The following is a 12,992-nucleotide window of genomic DNA, read 5'->3' on the forward strand; positions in this document are numbered from 1 at the left end:
ATACTGGTCTGCACTGGATGATACTGGTCAGCACTGGTCTGTACTGGATGATACTGGTCTGCACTGGATGATACTGGTCAGCACTGGTCTGTACTGGGTAATACTGGTCTGCACTGGATGATACTGGTCAGCACTGGTCTGTACTGGGTAATACTGGTCTGCACTGGATGATACTGGTCAGCACTGGTCTGTACTGGGTAATACTGGTCTGCACTGGATGATACTGGTCAGCACTGGTCTGCACTGGATGATACTGGTCAGCACTGGTCTGTACTGGGTAATACTGGTCTGTACTGGATGATACTGGTCAGCACTGGTCTGTACTGGGTAATACTGGTCTGTCCTGGTCTGCAGTGTTCTGCACTGGGCACAGTATTCCAGGATTAGTAATCACATGAGTGAATTAATGCGAATGTGATGAGCGAGGCTGTGCCAGTGACAAGGAGCAGAAGTAGAAACACAACACATCGCTCATACGCCTGTGGCCTGGCCAGTCCTTTGGGGCCGACCTCCCCTTGATGAAGTCGTGCTGGACCAGAGCAGAGAGGCGGAGAGGCCCCGGGCCGGGCGGGCGGTGGGCGGGGACATGCGGGGCTGCCCCAGCGAGGGCTGGGCCTCGGCAGTTCACGCCTGACCTCCGCGGACACACATTTGTTGTCACACCTAAATGGGCTTCAGGATGCAAGATCCTGCTGACCGATGAAGGTTTTGCGCAATGGCTTGGGCCCTGTGGCCGCCAGCCAAGGTGCCACGTGGCTGCTCCCTGTCCTCTCTCAGCAAGCCCTCAGCTGTGGGAGCCCTTGACCAGCACGTAGGGCTTGGCACCATTTCGCTGAAACGAGGAGAAAACTAAAAGGTGAGCGTGTTGATGGTCTTGAGCGGTCACTTTCCCCTCTCATGTTGGCAAAGGTCACTAAGCGTGACAGCACGCCGGGGTGAGGACGTGAGGAGGGTGCTGCCAGTGCCCTGGGCCCCACGTGTGCGGAGGGCCCCCTTGCTAGAGCTCCTGAAATGGCTGACACGTTGACCAGGAGGCCTCGTCAGGCCACGCCTACAAACTTCTCAGGTGTCCGCACACACAGCTGACCTGACGTGAGTAAAAGTTTTCCTTTGAAACATGGAATCGGAATATTGAAAATAACCCAAACGTCCATTAATAGAGGAAAGGGTTAATAAATGACGGTACGTTCGTTGAGTAGTATACTCTGCCCCCGATCAGAAGACTAGCGGAGGTTCTTCCTTATTGATACGGAGCGAGTTCCACAAGAAAAGTGAAAACCGCGGGGGGCAGGGCCGCACCGAGCAGCAGGCAGCGTCCCACCCTCTGTCCTTGCGCAGTGCGCCTCTGAAAGGGTACCCAGGGTACTGCTAATGATGGCTGCCTCGCGGCGGGGACTGGGACGCCGGGGTCCAGGAGGGAGGGAGAGACTTCTTGCAGGGTACTCGAGACAGGTCTCACTGCCTCTGCTCGGCGGCCAAGACAAAACGCCCCAGGCCGGGTGGGTTAGACACGGATGTTCACTTCTCTCAGTTCTGGAGGCTGAAGTCCAAGATCAAGGTGCCAGCAAGGTTGGTGTTGAAGACACAGCTCTTCTTGGACTGAGACAGCTGCTTTCTCGCTGTGTCCTCACGTGGTCCTTCTGCAGTGCACACGCGTGGAGGGGGAGAGAGAGAGACAGAGAGAGACAGAGACAGAGTGACAGAGACAGAGAGAGCGCACACGCGCCCTGGTGTCGCTCACTCTTCTGTTCAGGACACCAGTCCTATCAAATTAGGGCCACACCCTTATGACCTCATTTGACTCTGAGCCCCTCCTTTGAAACCTTATCTCCAAATACAGTGACGCTGGGGGTTAACGCTCCAACATATGAACTGTGAGGGGACAAAGATCAGAGCACAACAGTCTCAAAGATGGAATATAATGCAAACCCCGTAGGCGGTCCTTAGGGACACGGCACGTCTCCCCACCTCCCCTCTCTCATGGCCGCTCTGTACTAAAGCGTGTGGCCCACAGAGAAGCCCACGTGTCACGTGGAGCAGTTCACGGCACCTTCACAAACTGACTCTCCACGCCACCTGCACCAGAGAAGGAACTGGAACGTGACCAGTCTCCCCCGCAGACCCCAGGCGATCAGTCGGTAGCCCTTTCCTCAAGTCAGCATTCTCCCCGCTTCTAGCAGCATTGCTCATTTCTGCCTGTTGTGAACCTGGTGTGCTTCTCCCGAGGGTCTCAGTTCGGGCTTGAGTCACATGCCCACTGGCCTCAAGTAGGGTGACCAGCTGTCCAGGTTACCTGAGACTGAGGGGGTACCAGGGACACGGGGCTTTCAGTTTCAAAACTGGGACAGTCCTGGGCAGAGCGGACCTGTTACTCACCGGAGGTTCAAGTGTAAAGAAAAGAAGTGCCCGAAGTCAAGGGCGAGCTGTCAGAAGTGCGCGGTGAGCGAGCGCGCTCTTGTGCGGCCTCCCAGCAGTCATGCTGATGTTCTCAGCTGGCCGAGAACGTGCGGCTGCGGGCTTTAACATCTGCCTGCCGTCGGTACCAGAATTTCTGGGAAAGCACCCTGTTGAGTCTGAGCTCCAGGCTGGTCCCTGAACTTGAACTTGACCTGAGCCTCAGGGAGCGCCTTCCTCAGAGCCCCGCAGCCCTGCTCCCCCGAGCCCGTGCCCACCCAGGGTGTTCCAGGGTAGGGACTCCTCTTAGAAATTTCCTATCCTGGGGAACAAAGGGTTCTGCTGATGAAGTGTGACTCTCATTGGGAACATCACTGTATTGTCTTGCAGACACCTTCTGAAAACAGGAAGCAAATTTAGAATCGGTCTAGAAGAAGGATAAGGAACGTAGTTAAATGGCATGAATGGCATATAGTAGTTTCCAGATGAGGACAATTTTAAACAATATTTAAAAGAGGAGGAACTGGTCACAGAAAGTGAAAACTAAGCAAGATTTTTTCCTAGTGGAATCTGTCACAACTAAACTTTCAAAATTTTTTTAGATTGAAGTACAGTCGGCTTACAACGCTGCGTTAACTTCTGGCGCACAGCATAGTGATTCAGTTATGCGCACACATATACATTCCTTTCCATAGTCTCCCCCATTAAAGGCTATTACAAGATATTGAATATAGTTCCCTGTACAAATAAATTGTGTTTTGAGTTTTCTCGCTGCATCATAAGAAAGTGATTCGATGTGTTTGAAACTACATTCCAAGAGAGTGTTTGGAGTACGTTAAAATAACACATCACGTTATGTGTGACTATTTGGGGAGATACACCTGGGTGCGGGTGCCTTCTGGAGATATCGCGGCCCGCCCTCAGAGATGCCAGCGTGTGGTCAGCAAGGCTCTGGTTTGGGAGAGCTAAGACATGCAAGCAAGAGAATACTGGTTTAAAATGGGCTACAGTTTGAAATTTGAGGTGGGGGTTGGGAGCCTGACGAAGGCACATTTAGTCCTGCTGCTTCTCATAAGGTCCTGTCCACTGGCAGGAACTAGGCAGTGACTGTCCCTGACTCTCCTGGGAAACCCAGGGAGGCCGGGCTAATCCCAGAGGAAGGAGGCAGTGAGGTGTCGGTTCAACTCAGCCAGCACCAGACAGGTCAGGAATTGAACCTGGGAGGAAAGGCATAGCTCAGTGGTACAGTGCGCGCCACGCACAGGGTCCTGGGTTCAATCCCCAGGACCTCCATTAACAAGACGAATAAATAAATAAAAATCTAATTCCCCCTCAGAACAAAATAAAACAAAAAGAGCCAGGAATTAAAGCTAGAAGAAAGAAATGCCCTGTTTCCAGAAAACCTCACCTAGCTACTGTTAAAAAGGAAACCACAGGCCTAAAACGGAGTCACTTACGCTAAGCCAGGCCCCCGGAGCCAGGGCTTAATACCTAACCCACTGCCATTCCAGCCGTTCTCGGGAATGGGATCCCGCTGGTTGGCACCAGTGAGGCAGCCTGTTACATGGACCCTCTCCACGTCCCTGAGGAAGGCGAGGTAGTCTACCACAAAGACGCCTCCCCGCCGCAGGTAGGTCACCCACGCCTGCAAGCGTCCTTTTCCGCTTATGACTTCCTGTCATGCCTTTAAAAGCCTTTCCCTTTCTGCGGCCCTTTGGAGGCCCCTCCTTGCTAGATGGATGCCGGCTGATTCACGAGTCACTCAGTAAAGCCATTTATAGCTTTAACCTTCACTGGGTTGAACATTGTTTTTTTAACACCACACAGTTTAGGTGGATCGGGGAGCCTGGTTGTCTTCTCAGAAGCCTGGCACACCGAACTCGGGGTGGGGCGTGAAGCCTCCCTCCCCCTCCCTCCCTCCTTTCCTTCCTCTCTTCCTCCCTCCTTCCCTTCCTCCCTCACTTATTGAACAACTAGCAGGTGTTGGACAAAATGTATTATCAATGCAATTAATTTTATGTGTCATCTTTGTTAGACTGTGGTGCCGAGATGTTTGGTCAAACACCAGTCCACATATCACTGTGAAAGTAGCATGTAAATGAGATTAACATTTAAATCAGTAGACTCTGAGCAAAGCTGATGACTTTATATAATGTGGGTGGGCCTCGTCCAATCAGTTGAAGGCTTTAAGGGCAAGGACTGCCCTCTCTCTCAAAGAAGGAATTCTGACTCTAGCTGCAACATCAACTCTGCCTGGGTCCCCAGCCTGCCCTGCAGAGTTCAGACTTGCCAGCCCCCACACTCCTGTGTGCCAATTCCTTAAAATAAACCTTTCTCTCTCCACACACATTCAGTTGGTTCTGTTTCTCAGAAAAAACCCTGATTCAAAGAGTAAGTTTAGTTCCATTACAAAGCATCTGTTGACACCCTGCTTTCATCTGGAATGATCCCTGGTTTCTGTCCCTCCCCTCAGACAGAGAGGACAGGCATGTGGTGGGGCCGTTGCAGACCAACGTGGTGGGGGTACGGCAGACACGTGTGCAGGGCGCCCAGCATAACAGCGACGACTCAATGGGAGAAGGCATTTTAGAGAAAGTGATGACTGAGGCTGGGTCCGCGTACAAGAACACTCAGTGATCCACACCTGCAGGTGACAAAGTGGATGCGGACCGAGGGGACCCAGGGGGTTGGGAGATGCTCCTGGGCCCGAGGGGATCCAAGTTGGCCAGGACTGCATGAGGGTGGGGTCATACATAGACGCACTTGTCAGCAAAGGACAAGCCCTGCCAATGACCTTCACTGCCCGTGAAGTACAGGATGGGAAGACAGTGGGCAGGAGGATGGTTCCAGCAGAGCCATAGCTGTGGAGAAAGGAGCCGATTCTGCAGGGGGCCCCGGAACGGAGCTGACCGCGGACCCACCGGATCGGATGGCGCAGGTCCCAGCGGCGAGAACCAGAGTGACGGGAGTGGGGGTCCCAGATCGGGGCAGGCCACGGGCCAGGCAGGGTGAGGTGTGCTTTCTGGAGCTCGACTGGGATCTTCGGTTCCAGTTTAGCTTTTCACCTGTTCTCCCTTGAGTACAGCCCTCTCTCCCCTCAGTCCTTACAAAAACTGGGCGCCTTGTAGCATTTACCGTTATTCAAAGTAAATCCACCAGTAAACTGGGTTTAAGCGAAAAGAGATTCATTCCTCATTAAAAAGAGGACGAGTGGCTTGAAGAAATTCCGGGAGGGACCAAGGGGAACCAGAAGGCGTCTGGCACAACGGGATACCGCTCCCGCGCCAGCGTCACCACCGACCCTCTGCGACTCCAGAACCGCCCCCGGAGCCGTCCCAGGAGATGTCTCCCCGCCCCGCTCCCCGCCGCCCGCGTCTCCCGCCTGCGTGCGGGACTCAGGGCCTCGGTGGCAAGGGTGTCTGCGGAAGGCGGTCCGGGCTCTCCGGCCACCGCGGTGCGGGGACGCCTCCGGGAGGAGGCTGGCGGGAGGGCGCCGCCCCGTTCAGCCACGCGTCCCGCCGCACCTGCCCTGTTTGCAAACCTCCCGCACAGCCCGCTCCCGCTGCTGCGGGCTCGGCCGCCCCGCGTGGACGGAAACTCAGCTGCGCGGCGAAAGGAGCAAGGACGCACGCAGCCGGCGCGTCTCCCTCCCCCGTTTGGCCACCCGTCCTCGGGGGACGACGTGGAAACGGTAGGGGGCGGAGCAATGGCACCAGCCGATCAGAAAAGCCGGACGGCGGGCACCGACCCTGGGGCCCCGCCTCCACCCGGGGATCTCCGGGGCTGGGGTCTGGGGGGGGGGGGCGGGGAGGGGCTTCGGGGCCTGGAGGGCGGTCCCGGTCCCGGTCCCGGTCCCGGCCCGGGGCGGTTCCGGGTTTGCCGACGACCGCGCCCTCCTCGCACGGGCTGCGAGGGGACGTCACCGCAGGAGGTCAGAGGTGATACAGCTTTTAAAATTTATTGTGTCTCGGAGCATTTCCAACACACACAGAAGTGGAGACAAAAATGTGGTGAACCCCACGTGTCCACTGCCACCTCAGCATTCTGCTGTTTTCACACTCCCCTCACTTTTCAAAACTGAAGGTTTATTTGTTGGTTTTATAAATTTACCATTCTAACCATTAAAAAAATTTTTTCTTTTTTGGGGGGTTGGGGAGGTAATTAGTTTTGTTTATCTGTTTCTTTAAGGGAGGCGCTGGGGATTGAACCCAGGACCTCCTGCATGCTGAGCCACACCCTCCCGCTCCCACTGGAGTATTTAGTTAATTACCTAATTATTGTTTTCCTACTGGGGTATTTTAAAGTAGAGCCCAGAAGACGTGTCATTTTGCAGGGAGACATTTCAGTATGTGTATCTAATGGTTATTGAATGTTTTGCCCTTGGGGCCACTGTCCTGCGGCCCCCTTCCCCAGTCAGGCCGTGAATGCTGACCCTGCAGGCTCTGTTGTCTCTTGCAGACAAGGAAGCCACTTGCGCCCCTGTAAATTCAGGGTGTCAGGCTGCAGGCAGAGTTCTGAGGGAGGCACAGGGGACCACTGCCTGCACACAGCAAGGAAAATGCATAGGGAGAATCGCTCAGAGATGCTACAGGCCCCCCTCCCCCCGGGTTTTGCCTCCAGGCTCGGGATGGGGGAGGGCCGCTGTGCGAGCCACACAGGGGTTCCTTCTAACCTCCTTCGCGTCAGCAGAGGCCGCCACCCCTGCCCCCATTCTGCTTCACCTCTGCACTTCACGCCTAAGTGCTGCGAATGCCTGCGAGTCCTTTCTCAGCAAAAGAGGCACCTTACGGTGTATGGGGCCACCTGGCGTCCTTCCAAGTCACGCTGTTACCCTGGTAGGTGAAGAGGGGAGACCCCCTGTTCTTGTCATACCTGAAAGATACGTTTACAGTTGGGAGATGATGCGTTGTGCAGCGAAAGATTTTAGAAGATTGGTTCAGAAAAGGAAAAGCAGGCCTCTAAGAACGGGAGGCTGGCTGATCCCGGGAGGAAAAAGCAGCTTTTTCTTCTTCTTCTTCTTCTTTTTTTTTTTTTTTTTTTTTTGGTCTCCCTTTTCTCTTATACCCTCACTCAGAGCTGGTCTTTTGATTGATGAATGGCTCACCCGTGGGCTGGGGGAGCCTAAACTGCAACGTTAATTATAATGCAATGAGCCCTGGGTCCTGTCTGGTTAAGTCCTTTCTGCTACCTGGCAGTCATGGCTGTCCGGTTCTAACCAGTCTTTTGCTGACACTCATTTAGAAGAAGTGAAGTCCTTTTACACTGCAGGCGGGCACAGCGCCATCTTCCGGGCCCTCCTCCCTCCCCTCCACCTGTCTGCCCGGTGCCCCCACTTGTCTGACCACCTAACACGCCGCCGCCCATTCCTGGGCTCTCAGATGTGCACCTGCATTCCCTCCAAAGAGAAGGTGCCTCGTTTTCTGACGACTGTTTGCCTTTGCAGGACTAGTAGCCCTGGAAACGGCTGCTCTCACGACAGCTCAGGATGGCTTGTTTCAGGCCATGTCTCCTCCTTATTGGAGTCATGAACCCCACGGCCCCCTCAGGGACCCCAGCTTTCTCACCTCACCTACAACCGAGCAGAAACCTGTGCACAGGCTGATCACACAGCCCCCAGCCCCCTGTGTTCAGTGACCCCTCCCCCATAAAAGACCTCCACAACCGGCCCTCGGGGCTCGCAGACGCCTCTGTCCGTCTGCCCGCTGCTGTTGGTAGCGGCATAGCTAATAAACTTCTCTTTCATTTTGCTTTGCTTCTGGTAAATTCTTTTACCACCTGAGGTATCAGTCTGCCTTGTCCCACAACACGTTGGGCTTGCAAAGTGGATGAAAAACGCGTCACACGGTGCGTACCCGGTGTCCTCGCCCGGCACTCCCTGGGGACTGTTTCAAGGAGGAATTCTAGAAACACTAAAAGAGGACTCTTAATACAAATGAAGCTTCCTGCCAAATACAGCAGAAATTTGTGCCATCAAAGCACAGAAAACTTTTGTTCCTAGTTCCAAGCCACCTTCTTTAGCTCCACTGATTATAAGGTCTCATTTTCTTTAAAATATTAAATTGTAATACTACACAGACCTAGTGATTTAGTCATCAGCAGAGAATTGTTTCCATAAATTTGTACAATTCCGCCTATTTTTGTGTCTAGATGCTCCAGGATTTCTTATGCTGGGAAAAGTTTCTTGAGGCTTAGATACTGTCATATTGAAGCGCGATTTTGATGTCACGAATTTTGTGTGCTCGCTGGTGGACCTGCCTGCAGACCTTCCTTCTAGAAATGGAACCCCAGTCCTTTTCCGGTAACACTGGGCAGGGGGGTCAGTCATGTGCCCCGTTTACCCCACGCTGGGGGCAACCCGAGGCCTGGGCTGGCATCGTCAATTTCTTTTTAGGAACTGACATGACTGTTTGGAGAGACGGGGTTTAGCTCTTCTCTCCAGATGTCATTACTTATAAATAATGTCAGCCTAGACTTGCCCCTGGCCATCTTTGTTCTCATATGGAGAGATCTGGCCTGAGATGATGTGACAGAGAGGACGGCAGGCCCAGAGATGGAGGAGACGGGTTTGATGACCCCATGAGAAGCCCTGGGGCCGGCCGTGCCTGGACCCAGACCCACACCTTATGTCTCAGCTAATTGAGCCAATGAGTCAGTTCCAGCTTTTCTTTTCTTAAGCTAGTTGTCTTTTTTTCCTAACATAAAAAAAATTGTTTTAATTGTGGTAAGAGACACATAACGTAAAATTTACCATCTTAATTATTTTTAAGTGTACAGTTCAGTGACATTAAGCACGTTCACATTGCTGTGTAACCGTCACCAGCATCCATCTCCAGAACTTCTTCTTCTTCCCAAACTGATGCTCTGTGCCTGTTAAACATCAACTCCCCATTCCTAGTCCCCTGGCCCCTCGAGCTGCCGTTCTGTTTTCTGTCTTTATGAATTTGACTCCTCTAGGAACCTCCTATAAATGGAATCACACAGTATTTGTCCTTCCTTGACCGGCCCATTTCATTTAGCGTAATGTCCTTAAGGTTTACCCATGTTGTAGTGTGTGTCAGATTCCATTCCTATTTTTTTTTTTGTTTTTTAAGATTTTATTCCATTTTTAAGGCTGAACAATATTCCACTGTACAGATAGACCATGCTTTGTTTATCCATGCATCCACCGATGGACACTTGGATTGCTTTCACATTTTGGCTATTGTGCATAATGCTACTATGAACATGAGTCTATTACTAAACTTTTAACTTTGAGAATAATTGTAGACTCACATACAATTGTGAGAAATGCCACAGAGAGATCTTGTGTGCCCTTTACCCGGTCTCCCCAAGGGTAGCATCTTTCAAAACTGTCATGTAATATCACAGCCAGGATACTGACCCTGATGGAAACCCTAGACGGTGTTCAGATTTCCTGATTTGCACCTGCTCATTTGTGTGTGTGTATGTGAGTAGGGGTGTGTGCGTTTTATGCAGTTTTATCACACGTGTAGGTTTGTGTACCCATACCACAGTCAGTGTGAAACAGCACATGAAACATCGCCCAGCTTAACATGGTTTTGCTTTCTTAAAACAGGTTGTTGATAAATCAGACCTGGAGCTGTTTTACAGAGACAGCACCGCGCATGTGCAAGCCGGGAACCTGTGTCTCCAGGGCGACCCCAGGAATCTTCAGTCTGTGGAGCTCAAAGGGTAGAAATATTGTCATCAGAGTCCTTTACGAACCAAGAAGTTTTTCAGTAAGGAGAATCTGGCTTCCAGCAGCATGAGTAGCTTACGTGGACTGATTTGAGACTAACCAATCAGCTTCCCAAATTTGAAATTTCCCTCACCCCTTAAATTTCTCCCTGAACCTGGATGGGAGAGACAGATTTGAGAGCCGAGCCTCCTGTCTCCTTGCCGGTGGGCCTTGCAATAAAGCTCTTTCTTTTCTCAAAAGCCAGTGCCATAGTATTGGCTTTCATGTGTGCCAGGCAGCCAGCCCTTGACCAGTGACAAAGGCACCACCTGACTCTGTCACCACGTGGACCCCTTGTGTGGTAATTTCACACCACCTCCCTTTCACTGCCGCCTCCCTCCCCCGCCATCCTTAATGCCTGGCAGCCACCTTCATTTCTGTAGCTTTGTCATTTCAGGAATGATACACCAATGGGATCATATGGTATGTAACCTCTTAGGATTGGCTTTCTCGTTTAGCATAATTCCCTGGAGATTCATACAAGTTGTTGCTTGCGTCAGCAGTTCATTTAAAAAAAAAAATCCATTGAGTAGATTCTCTGGCATGTCACTCATGCCACAGTTTAAGAACACCCGGGCTGTTTCCAGTCTTGGCTATTACCCGTGACGCTGCTATAAACATTAGTGTGCAGGTCTTGATGTGAACACAAGTCTTTGTTTCTTTGGATGAAGGTCCAATAGTGCAAGATTGCGGATCCCATGGTAACTGCAAGTTTAGGTTTATAAGAAATTGCCAAGCTGTTTTTCAGTGAGGCGCTACCATTTTATATTCCCACCAGCAATGTATGAATGACCCAGTTTCTCCACACCTTCGTCAGCATTTAGTGTTGTCACTCAGTTTTATTTTGATAAATGTGTCGTGATAGCTCATGGTGGTTTTAATCTGCATTTTCCTAATGAATAATAAAAGTGAACATCTTTTCATGTACTTAACTGCCATCTGTGTGTCCTCTTCTGTGGAATGTCTGTTCATGTCTCTGCCCTAATTTTCTAAATGAGATTTTTTTTTAATCGTGGGTTGAGTTGTATTTTCTAGATTCTAGTCCTTGGTTGGACATGTGGTTTGCAAATATTTTCTCCTAGTCTGTAGCTTATTTTTTCATTCTCTTAACAGGACCTTTAATAGATCAAATTTTTTTTTTAGCTTAGATGACACCCAGTTTGCCAATTTCTCCTTTCATGGATTACCCACATTTAATGTCAAATGTCAGAATTCTTTGCCCAGTTCTGGATCCCAAAGATTTTTATCCTGTGTTTTTTCTTAAAAGTTTTACACTTAAGTTTATGATCCGTTTGACCTTATTTTAACTTAACCACCTCTTTAAAGTCACTGTCTCCAAATACAGTCACATTCTGAGGTACTGGGGATCAGGGCTTCAGTGTCTGAATTTTGGAGGATACCACTCAGCCCATAAGAATTTCAGCCCATGAAGAATAGGCCTGGAGGTCAACAAAGAAACGCGAGAAAAGGCAGGAATCTCCGGTGTCTGAATGTAACCTGTTGCTCATTATGCCCTCGTTATAGTAAAATTTGCCTGCAGATTAGAAGAACTCATCATGTACTGACGTCATGACACTTCGGATCCAGACTAAATAAGGACAAAAGTCCCTCCTCCCTTTGGGAAGGTGGAGCTGGAGTGAAAATCAGGGAATATGACCCCATCCTGTCCCTCTCCAATGAATGTCCCGTTCATTTCTACACCCTGTGTAACCAAGTTGTCAGAGAAACTCAGGGCAGCCGCCCACCTGAGCCTGCCCGCTCTCCCCTGGAGAGTGTGCTGACCATCCCTTGATAAATCCCCGCTTTACTTTCTTGACCTCCCTGTCTTGCCTCTGAATTCTTTCTGAGGCGGGCCAGGAACTCGGACCCTGGTCGAATGTACCGGCAACGCAGGGATCTGTGCACAGTACTGACTCGCTTCCTTCAGCTGAGATCCGAAGGACGCATGTGAAGCGGGACAGCCTTTGGCCAGCACGCCTGCCAGCTTTTGGTTCTTCCCCGAAGCTCCCTCTGCTCCTCTCGTCCGGGACCGGCTCAGTCTGCTAGGAGGTTTGTTCGTTTATTTGTTTTGCTCTCACACACCAGTGTAATCAAGAGGTTGATGAAGCAATACATATTATTCAGTGTCCCTCTCGTCTGTCACTCCCACTTTTCTCTTCTGGAACTGTGACATCTGTCTTTTCTGACACCAAATGTGGAAAGTTTCCTGATACCAACCAGTTCTCCAGTTCTGACACCAGCTGGGTGCCCTACGATTCATTCAGTTCTGAAAGCGACACTCGTCCCAGGTTGTCACCTGTGCTCCTGACCCACCAGCTATCAATTAAAGCTCCCGAGTCCCCTTCCTTAGGTTCAGTGATTCACTGGAAAGACCCACAGACCTTGTGTTTACTGTACTTGCATTTCCTGATTTGCTATAAAGAGTAAAACTTAGAACAGCCACGTGGAAGAGAAACACAGGGCAAGATGGGGAGTGGGAGGGGCAGAGCTGCCTCCCAGCACATCACCGCGTTCATTTAACGTCCAAGGGTTTCTATAAGCCAGTCTCTGGCTGCCCCTCCACATAGAGAAGTCTGGGAAGGTCCCCACCCTCCAATCTCCTGTTGGGTCTTTCTGGTGATCAACCCCACCCTGAGGCCCCGCCCTGAGTCGCTTCATTAGCATAAACTCTCAGGGGCTTCTTCTGAATAATAATGGACACTCGTACCACTCAGGAAATTCAGGGGTTTTAAGAGGTCTGCTGGCAACTGGGGACAAAGACCAAATACATTTGGAACTCTGGTTGAACTAGTCATTTTAAGATTTCTTTCTGAGCGTTATGTTTCTTTGATAATTCTTCTTCCCTCAGATTCTGTTCTCC

The 12,992-nt window shown here is 51.0% G+C and overlaps 1 long non-coding RNA gene across 1 annotated transcript; it reads left to right on the forward strand.

Moving 5' to 3' along the window:
• The first annotated feature begins 309 nt into the window (after nucleotides 1–309).
• Nucleotides 310–11,055, forward strand: LOC141575735 (uncharacterized). Its single transcript, XR_012503508.1, has 3 exons — nucleotides 310–6,085; nucleotides 8,542–8,692; nucleotides 9,971–11,055. It is a non-coding gene; the product is annotated as an uncharacterized LOC141575735 (long non-coding RNA).
• The last annotated feature ends 1,937 nt before the right edge of the window (nucleotides 11,056–12,992 follow it).

Source organism: Camelus bactrianus, chromosome 31 (genome assembly GCF_048773025.1).
Source record: "Camelus bactrianus isolate YW-2024 breed Bactrian camel chromosome 31, ASM4877302v1, whole genome shotgun sequence".
In the NCBI taxonomy this organism is placed as follows: Eukaryota; Metazoa; Chordata; class Mammalia; order Artiodactyla; family Camelidae; genus Camelus; species Camelus bactrianus.